Raw genomic sequence first — 12,627 nt, forward strand, 5'->3', positions numbered from 1 at the left:
ACAGGTTCACTGGCATTTAATCGAGCTCTCAGCCAAGCTGTGGGCCAGCTGTGGGAATCCAGTTGCATAATTTAAATGAATTACAGTCCTTAGCCAACATATTGGGGAGGCACTTCTGGCATTCTGGCTTTTTCAAGTTTGAATAAGTGTATCTGTCTGGGAAGGAAAGCACTGGCCATGACGGATAATAATAGTTAGAGCAGTTTTACCTGCAGAAGTAATTGCAAAGGATTTTTTTCTTTCAAACTGCTTTAAGCATGCTTCTGAATTAAAGTGAGTTTTCTGCATTTGCATTTGATTTGATAATACTGAACTTCATATTTATTTATTAGGACAAAATATTTGTTTTAATTTAATTAAAAAAGTATTTTGCATTAAAAGTTTGCATTCTAAGAGCCTGCTCCTATGTTTTTGCTCAAAGTCTGTACTGTTGTTTCCTGTAAGAAATTGCTAAGCTTTCACATTTTATTACTTTTTAATTAACTTCTGCAATTATGAACCACTTCTGTGGAGGAATTCTTTAAATCTGTGGATAACAAGCCAAAAAATACAAGTTAAAACCTTTAATGACATTCTGTCTTCTTAAATACATACATTAGCCTCTCCTTATGCTTTCCTATAATGTTTTTGTCAGGTTAGTAAATGTTATCTGTTTTATATGCCCTGTGATCTATGTAGTAAATTGTCAGTATAGAAATGTTTTGAGACTAACCACTCTTTGTTGCTCATTTTGTCCCTCAGCCTGCCGTACTGTACTGAAGATCTTCTGTAAAAGGGGGGTTGTTGTTGAGATGTGATTTCTCAGTTTAAATAAGAATAGGTACAGGGGAAATTTCAATGACTGTTTTTAGTGTAATTTCCATGAGATACCTTGTCAATAAGTACCTCAGGAACTGTTAGAAGTCTCATGGGTTTAACTTTTGAAATGTTTTTGTTTCCATTCATAGACAGAAGGAAAAAGTGAGAGGTTTGTACAAGTACAAGACTGACAATTGTTTGGACAAGATAGTTTTAATTTGTTGGAACTTCTTCAACTGTTGAGTATTTCTGAAACAATTGTTTATAATACAGTATATGCTATTTACATGATATTATTCTGAGGATGTTACCTCCAGATGTTTTACTTTCAGTAAACTCATCCGCTTTCAATGTATACTTTGATCATCTACTTTCCAAGCTCTACATTAGGCTACAATACTGTAATAAAGCAGCACAAACTTTGCCAATCCCCCCAGGAACTGCTCAAGTACGGCAGCAGCACTTATGCATTCAGTTATTCTTGTTTTCTTTTTCTGACATTGAAATTTGCTTAATAAATAGGAGCTCATTGAAAGGAGCCTGGTCATTGTACAATATGTTATATAGTGTTTATGAAGAACTTTGTTGCTTTTAACTTGGTTGGCACTAACAGAACCCACAGCTCTATGGGTGGCCAAAATAAATTAAAAACATTATAAAACACATCTGTTTTGCATTTTACATTTTCCCCCTTTATGGGTGGAAAAATCCTAGTGGTGCTCAAATATTTTAGTCTTTAAGTCATAAGATAGAATAAAACTATAAGTACAGGCTGAAACAGGAAATAGATTTGCTTGGCCTGGAAAATGAAAAAGGAAAGCAATTGGGTCTGTTTCTGATGGCAGCTGTACATTATGGCTTTAGAGAAAGCAGATTTTTCAAGTTCAAGGTAGGACTCTCACTCCTTGATTGCCAGTCTGTAGGAGACTGCCCATGTGAACTAGGGTTGCATGTGCAGGCCTATCAAAAGCGAGATCTACTCCATGCATTCTTAATCAAAGTCTATTTTTACAGCTGACTAAAGAACAGTACTGACTTTGAACATGTACCTGCCTATGTGGATGCTTCTTTCTTCCTGCCTGAGCTTTGGGTAAAATGGGCAAAAAGACATCTGAGAAGTTAATGAACAAAATATCTTTGTCTATCAGAGTTTCTCTGGACCTACATTTTGAATTATTAAAAAAAAAATAGGAAAAATAACTATTGTTTACTATTGTCTGTTTACCACATACAGCGTTATTAGAATTCTGCATTTTGGACTGATCTCTTCCTTGCTCTCTCATGTATGCACAATTTTGTACCTCAGTGGAAGAAACCAAAAATGAGCAGAGAAGTCAGGGAATTAAAATCTAAAAGTGGCTCCTCCCAAATCAGAAGTGTTCTTGTGGAAATGTGCAGTGTGCCTGAAAAAGTGAACTCTTGCTATATGCAGTAGTTAAATCTGTATTTTCAGCATGAGTAAATCTTGGGCTAACTATGGCAGGGGGCTGCCTTGTGTCAAGTGTTTGTTGTTTTAATTGTGTCCACTGTGTATTGAAAATACTTTATTCATATGCAAGAGATTTTTAGAGGCTGCCATTGAAACCTTTCTGTTCTTGGTTCAGGCAAATTTTAAATTCCCTCAGTATCAGCAATATTTCTTGTAAAACTATGGCTAATACTGCAAATATTTAGGCTCCATAGTCTTACCTAAGCTTTAAAAACTTTTATGGATTGTGTCTGTCTGTTCCTAAAAGTTTGTAGGAGTTTTGCCTTCCCCTGGCCTTGATGAACTCTCTATGTAGTTCTGACAGATTTTTCTGTGAATCTGGGCTGCTATTTCTGGCTGACAGTTTGAGGGTCTTACTGGAGGCACAGCTGGTGCTTCTGGGAATTTGGGTAGCAGAGCTGAAGTCTTCCATTTGTACTTTAGTACAGAACTAGATGTGAGTGTTGGGCGCTCTCACCTTGAAACATCTTCTCAGCAGCAGTCACCACTGGCTCTGGGGTCATCAGAGCTTCATGTAAAGAATGTTGTGAATTCAGAACCAGACTCTTTTGAAGTGCCAAAGGCTTCCCAGGAGGTTCAGAGTTACTTCAGCAGGAGTTTAAGGCTGTCTTCATGTTAATAGGCATGCTTGGCACCTCACAAAACAGAGCTCCTGCCTGAACGCTGGGTTAACTAAGAGCTTTTTTTGGTTATGGCTGCTAACTGTAGGCTACCTGTGTTATCTAAAACTATGCAGCTAAAAGACTTTGCCTGTGTCAAACAGCTACCATGATGTGATTTGTGACTGAAATGTTGACCTATGCTTTGTAAATTTTGAGGATCTCAGATGATGGAGAGGACCATCATGTTGGGGTAGGAATGGAGCATGGGCCCATGGAGAGTGTTGGGACCTGGAATCCTTTAATCGCTTTACCTTTCTGTGTTCATCCTCTTTTTTCACATGCATTGCAAAAATAGAAATAATTATTTTAACCTAGAAGCTTCCAATTGCAACCTAAGTTAAGGATTAACAGTAAAGGCAGAGGAATCATAATAACAAGTAGCAAAATGTTTCACTGCCCAAAGCTATTAGACGTCACAAATGACAACTGAACTTCTGACTTCTGTATGCATTTTTACACACAGCTGTAATTCCTCCTCTCTGCCCATCTGTATTAATGGTATAATAACATAATTAAGTTGTATATATCCCATATATTGCCACCTGTACCAAGAGTTGTTTTGGTCTTCCAAAGGAAAAGAGCTTATGGATCTTTCAGAGTTGGACCAGCATTGCCAAAATATGTCCTGCTGTGCTCTTATGGTGTTCTTTGCAAAGGGTGGATGAAGTGAAAAAGGACTTCAAGCTCTCACAGGCTTCCAAACATATTCCTTGGTTTTTTATGCATATTTTCCTCCTTTAAATGTTCAATCATGCACCATCATCTAGCACTTCTCGATGAAGTGAGGAACAGTTCAAAAGCCACAGGAATGGCTTTGATGTAGCATTTTAAAAGGAGCACGAAGGAAAGATTGGTTTCTCACTTTTCCTAATGTAATTAAGAATTGATTCATGAGCAATTTTTATTTGAGTTTACTCCTTTTTTGTAGTTCTGATTATGTCTGACAGTCTGACTTACTTTGCTCATAACTGCAGAGACAAAACTACAAGTGGCAGGTCAAAGTGCAGTTTGTCTGCTACCTAAGGACACCAAGGCAAAGTGTGGGTTAGTACTAGAAATCAAACAAAGCTGCTGTGGAATTTCCACCCTGAGAGGTTTGAGGATAATAAGAAGGGTAAAACTGTATAGGCTGTGAATATCTAGTTGCATTTCTGTAATATATCTTTTCATCTGCTTATAAAATATTTGCCCAGGCTGTAAAATAAGAAAGACCTCGAACTTTCCAAGGGATTTGGGCAACACCTGTGGGATCTAGCCTCAAGAGCTACAGCCAGCTGAGCTGTTTGTGCTGTTGTCATCCTTTTGCCAGATAGGGATGGAATTTTAGGGAAGTTATAACTCATTGCAAAAAAAAAAAAAGCTTTAGTGATTTCTTGGACCAGCTTCTACAAATTTCTCAAAACTGACATTAACAACACAGCATTTCTTTCTTTTGGTAGCTTGCAGTACTACTTGTGCTTATGATTCATAGAAAGGTAAAGTTCTCATTTATGGCGCAGTTTTTGCAGTCACACTAGTGACATTATTAGGAATTCTTCAGGAAATCTGTATCCAGTCTCATACTGTTCAAACAATAATTGTGTCTTGAGTAAGAAGTACATTGCTTAAATCTTGAACATTGATTTTTCCACTTTTAAAATCAGACTTGGGAAGATCTGTAAGCATTTCTAATACCTAAGTATGGACTTTACCACTCCTCTCAGCTTCAAGTGCTGATTTACAGTACATGACCATAACAAGTTATGTATGTATGAATGAAAGAGGTAATTAGCCTAGATTAATAACACAGCAGCACCTCTGGTTTTTTAGATACGATAAGGCTGGGACTATATTAAACCCATAGACTAAAATAATATTCCCTTAAAGGCCATTAAAAATGTGTGAATAGGTGCAGAGATTCTAAAATGACAAGCACAGTGTAAGGAATTAAATCCACTTCTAAGAATTCTTTATTAACTCTAAGCAAATATGAATATTTTGCTATGGGGATAAGGGGCACTCATCTAAAGTTAGAAGAGTTAGTCACCAAAATAGTGGTTGGAAGGTATAGAAGAAGCTAAGCACTAATTTCTTAATTCAGAAATTTCTGGATAGATAATAATACAGAGAAAAATATTTCGGTTCAATTTTGTGTCTCCCATTTTAATGTGGACTCATTAGAGATTATCTAATGAGCTGTTCCTATCAGACATATATAATTGGCCTTTTTGTTAGAGAATTAGAAAAGATCTAGGACTGCAAAAGCATTTAAATTTATTGGGTTGTAAATATGTGCAAGGAACTAGAATATAGTATCATGTCTATATGTGACAATTTTATGTTTATATAAAAATGATGAAGAGTTAAATCCTCTACTATTAAATCCTGCTGATAGGCTTGCCCTATGTGCTTAAGATGCCAGTGTTTGTGTGTTTTTATGAGATTGCATAGAAATTAGAACAGCAGTCCTGCCTAGAAAATGCAGTGTTTCCAGGCAAAAGTAAGGGCTATTTTATTTTTTTGGGAAACTCTGCGGCTCCTATTACATAGATGGGGAGAAGTGAAGGAGACCATTAGTCAGTGGCAGATGGAGTTGACAAAAGCTTTTCACAATTAAAGGCTGCCCAGAGATCTCTCCTGGTTTTCTTCTGCCTACATTCATTTCCAACTTCATCTGTTTACTCTGTCCCATTTGTTGGCACTACGTTGGAATAAAGATATTTTCTTTTGAGTGGCAGGTCCTGTTCTCCAGGGTGGCCTTCACAGGTGTGTCCTCTCTTTGTGCTACTGCTGCTGGCTGTATATGTACATTTTGGACATGCTGAGATGTTTTTGTCCCCTGTTTTTGTTATGGGATTAATGCATTAAATACTTGTATCCATTCTCAGAAGGGAAAGCCTCTGTTCCTTTCCTTCTCTCATATCCTTACAGACAGTTGGAGACACGGAAAATGTCTTTTGCAAGTTAAGATGCAAAAGATTTCAAAAGGAGAACTGCTTTTTTTTTTTTTCTCTTACGGACTCACACAAAAGAAATGAACTCTGGAACATATTCAGTGTAGGCAGTCTGCATTCCACCTGTGGTCACATGTCAAAAATAATGTGATAGCTACAGCTTAATGGCTAATACAGAAGTTACAGAATGAAAAAATCCTATTAATAAAGGCATGGCCATCACTATTTTCTCAGATGAGGAGGAAGTGTCTGATTTTTCCCTTTGCTACTCCAGACAGATCTAAGTGTTTGAAATAGTATAAATTCTCCTGATAACTGAGTAGCTTTCAGACTTTTTCTGGAAAGACAAGTTAACCAAAATCTGAATCCCATAAAGCAAAATTTTCTTTTAGTTGCATGCTCACCAAAGAAAAAAATTTCTCAAATTTCAAACAGGAGTCTCTGCAGAGAAGTAGTTAGAAAGGCTTTCCTGCCTTTGATAGTACAGAGGTTCATGAAAACTTTTGAAAAGGAGGATTAACTGGAGAAGTAAAATTCAGAAAAGCATTTTTATCTGAGTTGCAGGACACATGAAGAGAAATACTGTGGATACATCACACATATTTGCAGATATTTTGGACAGGATTTTACTCGGATTTGTTTTCAAAACTTCAGTTTTCATTTGTAAACAAAATCAAGTGGCCAAGTTTTCAAATTGGGCAGAACGATCACAGTTACTCTAGTTTGTCAGAGCAGATTGTGTAGCTAACATGAGTTGTCAGAGGAAGGATCCATCTCTTGACACAGGCCCTACCTTTTAGAAAAACATTCTGTTTCTGTTGAATAATTTCTAATGATCAGAATCTCTCACACATTTACAAATGTATTATTCCAGGGGTTAATTAGTCTTTTAGAGGCATGTGCCGTATTTCTAATCTGAATTAATCTAGTCTCAGCTTCCAGCTTTGAGTGCCTTTCAGTTTTTTGCCTCTTAATCCGCTGGACTGAGGAGCCCACTGCAAAGGGTTGTGTCCCTGTCAGTAGCTCAGGGCTACAGTAAAGACATCATCTAATCATCTCTTTGATTAAGTAAATACGCTGAGCTCCTGGCATCTCTTACTGCAAGGCATGATTGTCAGAGCTCTCATCTGTCTCATGACCAGTCTTTGAGCTCTCCCTGGTTTCAGAGCAGGAGAGCTGAGCTGTGCCTGCCACAGCTGCATGGAGCCTCAGAGCAGTTGCAGCCCTGTGCAGAAGTAATAAATGTCCTGGCTCCCACAGGAGTGGCCATGTGCATGTCCAGGGTTATGCTGGCGCCTTTGGCCATGCATCTGCAGTGTTCATGTCCTGCCCCACAGCCAGCAGGATTGCCAACTGCTTCACACCAGACCTCTCTGGAAAGTGCCCCTAAGGATGAGTTGCTTTATTCCCAGAGTTAGGACTTTATTGCTGTCTTTGTTAAAAATTACATTGACCTGTATCAGTGACCTGTCTTCAGTACCATTTACCACAATACCTCCTTTCTGTCATTGCTAAAATTGGACAGTAGTAAGTGACTGAATTTTCTTCCAGACTCGTTGGCATTTGAAAAACATAGGGCCAGGATCAGTCCCTGAGGATCCCGCCAAACATAGGTGATCAACTCTCCCTCCCATTTCTAGTTTCATGCTAAATTCTGTCAATTAGATATTTTTTAATCCATTTAATGTGTGCCTTTTAAAAAAATTATATTAATAAAATCCTATGAAGTGCTGGGATGATTTACAGAAGCCTAAGCATATTATACCAATATTTTTACCAGTGCCAGTCAAATTTATATTCCCATCTAAAATAGGTATGATGATATTTACCTTGACAGTCTCTGTTTTCCATTGATTTAGTATTGTGTGCATTTCTGTTCTTCTGAAATTAGTATGTTTTACCAGAAGCTCCATGCTAAGTGCTTGGCTAATTAGCCATGACTAGCACAGTAGAAGTTCCTAGGAATGAATGTCTTTAAACCTAGTCTTTGCTTAAATTCCTTTTTAGAAATCTATCTTTAGTTAACCACTAAGAAAAAGTCCAGAAGTCTTGAAGGGTCAAACTTCTCATGAAACAGGGACCTCTCTGTTTAAATGGAAAGTGAATACATTGTAGTGAAACAAAGCTGGTATGGAAGGAGATGGTTTCTTGTATTGCTATTGCACCATCTCCAGAGGCTGAAAAGCAGCAAATGTGCTTCTGGGTATTCAATGTCCTTTGGTCTCTCATGTATCCTTAGATCACGATGGTATCAGCTAGCAACTGATTGACTGGGCATTATATGAAACCTGATTTTATTATAAAGTAAATCATACTGCATAATTCTAGGAAACGGAAATGTTGAGACTTTGAAAGATGATTTCATCTTTACTAGATGATCTGTGAAGTCAAGAGCCTGAATTCTTGCTGAGAAGGTGTTGGGAGTGCTGATTAGTTCTTTCATACACTGTGCTATGTGCTCAGGAGATGTTATTAATTTCTTATGAAAACCTACTTTTGTAGTGAATCACATTATACATTCATATATCTCTTGTAGTGTTGGGCTATTAAAAACAGTGATACAAAGGCCACATGCTTGTTTCTAGCCACATGTGTAACCAAAAGATGGATATTAGGCATTTTGCCTCTAAAGCAAGGAATCTATCTGAAGAGCTCAGGTGGATCCAGCTCACTTAACTCCAGACATAACCGATGTAAACATCTATATCTAGTGATTTCAGGCTCCCTTTAGTGTCAGTAGAGAGGAATTGTCTCTTCTAAGGCATGATTCATATGACCTAGTTTAAATATCTACATGGGGATGAGATTAATTGCGTCCTGAAAGTGCCAGTTTCTCTCCATTTGCCAGAAAAAGCTTAGGTGACTAGCTGAGATGTAGGTCTCTCACTTACAGACATTTCCATCTGGTAAAATTAATCCTGTCCTTCCAAGCAGGAAAGATGGGATTTTTAATGCTGGTCAGCATCTTTTTCTCTCCTTTTCTTTTGCATGTAACAGAAGGAATACATAAAAATGTGGGGAGGAGGAACAAGCTGTTGCGAAGGGTCAGCCAAGATGCCCTGGAGACGAGGCAAGAGCAAGAGCTTGTGGGACTGTGAGATCATCCAATTTGTTTTCCATTGTTTTTGTCTTGGTTCTTGCTTCTAAATTACTTAATTAATATACAAAAAATAAGCAGTGAGCAATTGTACGGAGCTGTTTGCAGCATGTTTCTCTCTTGCCCAGCTGGTAGATCGGCCCATTACTTAAATGGTGTTCAATTGTATTTTATTTTAATGGCTTTAAAATTATGATACAACAAATCAAGGGCCACATACTTAGGTCTCGTTCTTTTCTGAGCTCTGTGCAGCTTTCACAGCGTAGGCAGGTGCTGCAAGGACATAAAAAGAGAGAGAAAGAGAGAGAAAGAACTCATTTTAAGTTATTTTGATTGAGGCACAGGGTCTTCTTCATTTGAGCTTGGTCTCTATCAGACAGTAGATCTACATAAATGAGAACAAGGAGAAATAGTTTTAAATTAAACCAGGAGATATTTAGATCAGATGTTAGGAAGAAATTCCTTACTCAGAGGGTAGTGAGGCACTGGCAGAGGTTGTTCAGAGAAGCTGTGAATGCCCTGTTATGGGAAGCATTCAGGAAAGTTTGGACAGGGCTTTGAGCAACCTGGTCTAGTGGAAGGTGTCCCTGTCCATGGCAGGGGTTTTGGAACCAGATACTCTTTAAGGGAGTCTTCCAATCCAAGCTATTCCATGATTCTATGAGAAGCCAGTTCAGTTCAACTGAGAATAGACCCACACAGTTGTCCAGCTGAACAGTGACTGAATCAAAAACTCACAAAGGACTCAAAAGTATGGGATCATCTCAGGGGTACACTTGGGTAGGAAGAAGATGACTGAACGTGAGCCTAGAAGTGTAGGTAAAAAGTGTGGCTCTGAAAAACCTGAACTGCTGCCGGGGATTCACCAAAAAATGTCAATATTAGTAACATAGTCCTTAATGCATCTTATGGGGCTATTTATTGAGTAACAAATAACAAATATTTATACAGTGCATCCACAATAATTTTGCTATATCTCTATAATTCATGGCAAATTAGCAAGGAATTTAAGTGTCAGAGACTATTTAAGGTAATCACCAAGTTTTTAAAAGTTAGAAGCGGTTACCAGGGAATCTGTGAAGATCTAATCACTCTTAGCTGTCTGACCAAAACAGGTGACTTGATCCCCAGAATTTCCCAGATGGATTTTAATCTTGGTGTGATTTTATAAAGCGGTCCATTTCCACAAAAGTTTGAATGGCTAAGTGAATATTTATTTCATTCTTTTTCACCCCCCCCAAAAAAAAAAGTAAAGCTTCTCAACCTAAAGACAAGCTTGGTTTAACTGTAACCTGTAGCTTGTTGCTATGTAAGTGATTTTAACAGAATTAAGGTAAGGGAGAATGTTTGCTGTCTTCTGTTTTCAGAGGAAGTTATATATTTAATACAGAAAAATGTTTTAAAGACTTCTTGACAGGCTAATAAATCATGAATGTATGGATTGTCTCCCATCAGGATATAGATATAGTTTCATACAGGATGATGATAAAAGGTTCAAAACAAAGCTTTTTTTTTTTTTAATCCATAGTGTTTGGAATACATTGGCTCTAATGGAAAAGGAAAAAAACTTAATGAAATAAAAGAGAAAAGAAAAACTTTCTCCAATGATCAGTCAGGAAGAGAAGTCGTGGGGCTATCCCTAGGTAATCATTCACTTCTTCTCCAATGTGTAAGGTGCTCCTGAATACCTTTCCCAAAGTAATCTCATAGTGTCTTCAGGATCTTCTCAGTCTCCTCCATTGGTTTTTCTTCCTGTTTTGCCAACAGAGCTGGCAGGAGCACTTGTCAATCACAGCTGATAAGCTTGGCACATACATCTTGCGAGGAAACAAACAATGGCTGTCTAAAAGATGAGTTTTACTGTTATCACCTGCTAAATTCTGTTGAATCCCTAGCACAGGATTTAGGTGCTAAGCAAAATTTAGGGACTAAGGAGGGGGACTAAGGGTGAGTGAAAGGAAGAGCAATTCAAATGGTGGAAAACAAGGGCTAGAGGTACTGCCACAGCAACTGCGTAGGTGAGATGTGTAAGTGGGAGCAGCTTGCTCCCAACAAGATTGCACATGAAGGACTTCAAAAGGAAAGCCCAGAGTATTACACAGATTAAGGCAATGTGCAACCAATAAAGAATGTGTGGGAGGAGAAAAAAGAGAAAGTAATATTTTGTCCAACTGAATGACTACACAGACTGTTCAACCCTCAGTGGACCTTTGTCACTGATCTTGCAATTGACTGAGCAGAATACCCCCTCAACCCCTGCCATTACCCCCAAGTGCCCAGCAAAAGTATCTCTTCTCTCTCCTTACTAACTGCCAACAGCAATGAATCACTTCTGGGTTTTCCTACTTTATTCTGGTCTTACTCATTTCAGTTTTATTATGCCTAAATTGCATCTGCCATGGTTCTGTCTCTTCACACACTTAGAATCTCTCCACTGCTGACATTTGATGCTAGTTTCTGGCTTTGCATCAAACTTGTCTATGTTTCACTACTTTTCAACAGGGTTTTTGTGTCTCTGCAGTGAAATTTTCTCATTGAAATGCTGTCTGTTTCTCTTGCAGTGCACATCTTTTGGTGGATACCTTGAGACACAGCTCAAAAAAATTTGCTAGCCTTACTGTTTAAAATCTTCCAGATCTTTTTCCAATTTTTGCTTCCTTCCTTTCCTTTGTGTGCCTGTCAGAAGTTCACTACTATGCCCTCTGAGAATTTGCCTTTGCATAGTGAGTTAAAGACAATGCAATATCAGAATAATGCTATGTCAATGATCCGTATGCACGTTTTGTTTCGAAGCAAAGGATAGCAGAAAGGCCCAGAAAATTATAGGCCCTGATTTTTGTCCTACACAAATTGCAGTGTGATTTCCCACCACTATAGTATTGTCCTCACTGTATCCATCTCCATCCTTCCCTTCCAGTCTGGCTTAGGGATCACTATTCTCCTTGCTCATCGCTCCAGAGAGTTGTGTCCCTGTCTTCTCTTTCCCTTTGCAACTCAGTCCCACCCTGAGTCTTTTTTGCTGAAAAACCTCATCATCTGGAAACCACTGTCCTGTGTTTTTCATAGAATCTTCCCTATGTTCAGCATTTTCTCCCTTCAAATAGCTAATCTACTTTGCTGTTCAACTCTTCTTGTTCATAAGGGAAGATTTTATTTTGCCCTGTTTAATTTCTTCTTCCACAGAGAAAAAATATTACTTTTTTCTCCTCCTTTCATTACTAGATTATACCAATTCCTGTTTAGATTAAAAACAAATAAAAAGAAGTATTTTCCTCCCTTCTGTAATTACTTGTTAAGTCTAAAATGTTATCAGCCTAGAGCAACAACAAACCTATCGCACCTCTCAAAATTATCAGCTTTTTGTTTATGTGAAGGTCACTAGTGAGTAGAGGCAAAAAAGCTTTCAGGATGAGAGATTTTAAAGATTGAGGCTGTATCCTTTAGGAAATGCATGATTTAAGAGGCTGCAGTGTTAAACATTGTGATGAAGATACATTTTCTGCCTGTCTCAAGATTTCCCTACATATTCCACCAAAGGGGCATTTAGGGAAGGTGAAAGGCACCCTCCTAAATCTGATAAAAGGATATGTGACTGAAAGTATCACTGGAATCCGATTTCAAAACACCATGGATGCTGAGAGTTTGGAA

The 12,627-nt window shown here is 38.1% G+C and overlaps 1 protein-coding gene across 10 annotated transcripts in view; it reads left to right on the forward strand.

Annotated features, from left to right (window-relative positions):
- DLG2 (discs large MAGUK scaffold protein 2) overlaps positions 1-12,627 on the forward strand; it is a 988,724-nt gene that overhangs the window by 261,936 nt on the left and 714,161 nt on the right. The gene's annotated exons all lie outside the window — the stretch shown is intronic.

This window comes from Molothrus aeneus, chromosome 2 (assembly GCF_037042795.1).
Source record: "Molothrus aeneus isolate 106 chromosome 2, BPBGC_Maene_1.0, whole genome shotgun sequence".
Taxonomy (NCBI): Eukaryota; Metazoa; Chordata; class Aves; order Passeriformes; family Icteridae; genus Molothrus; species Molothrus aeneus.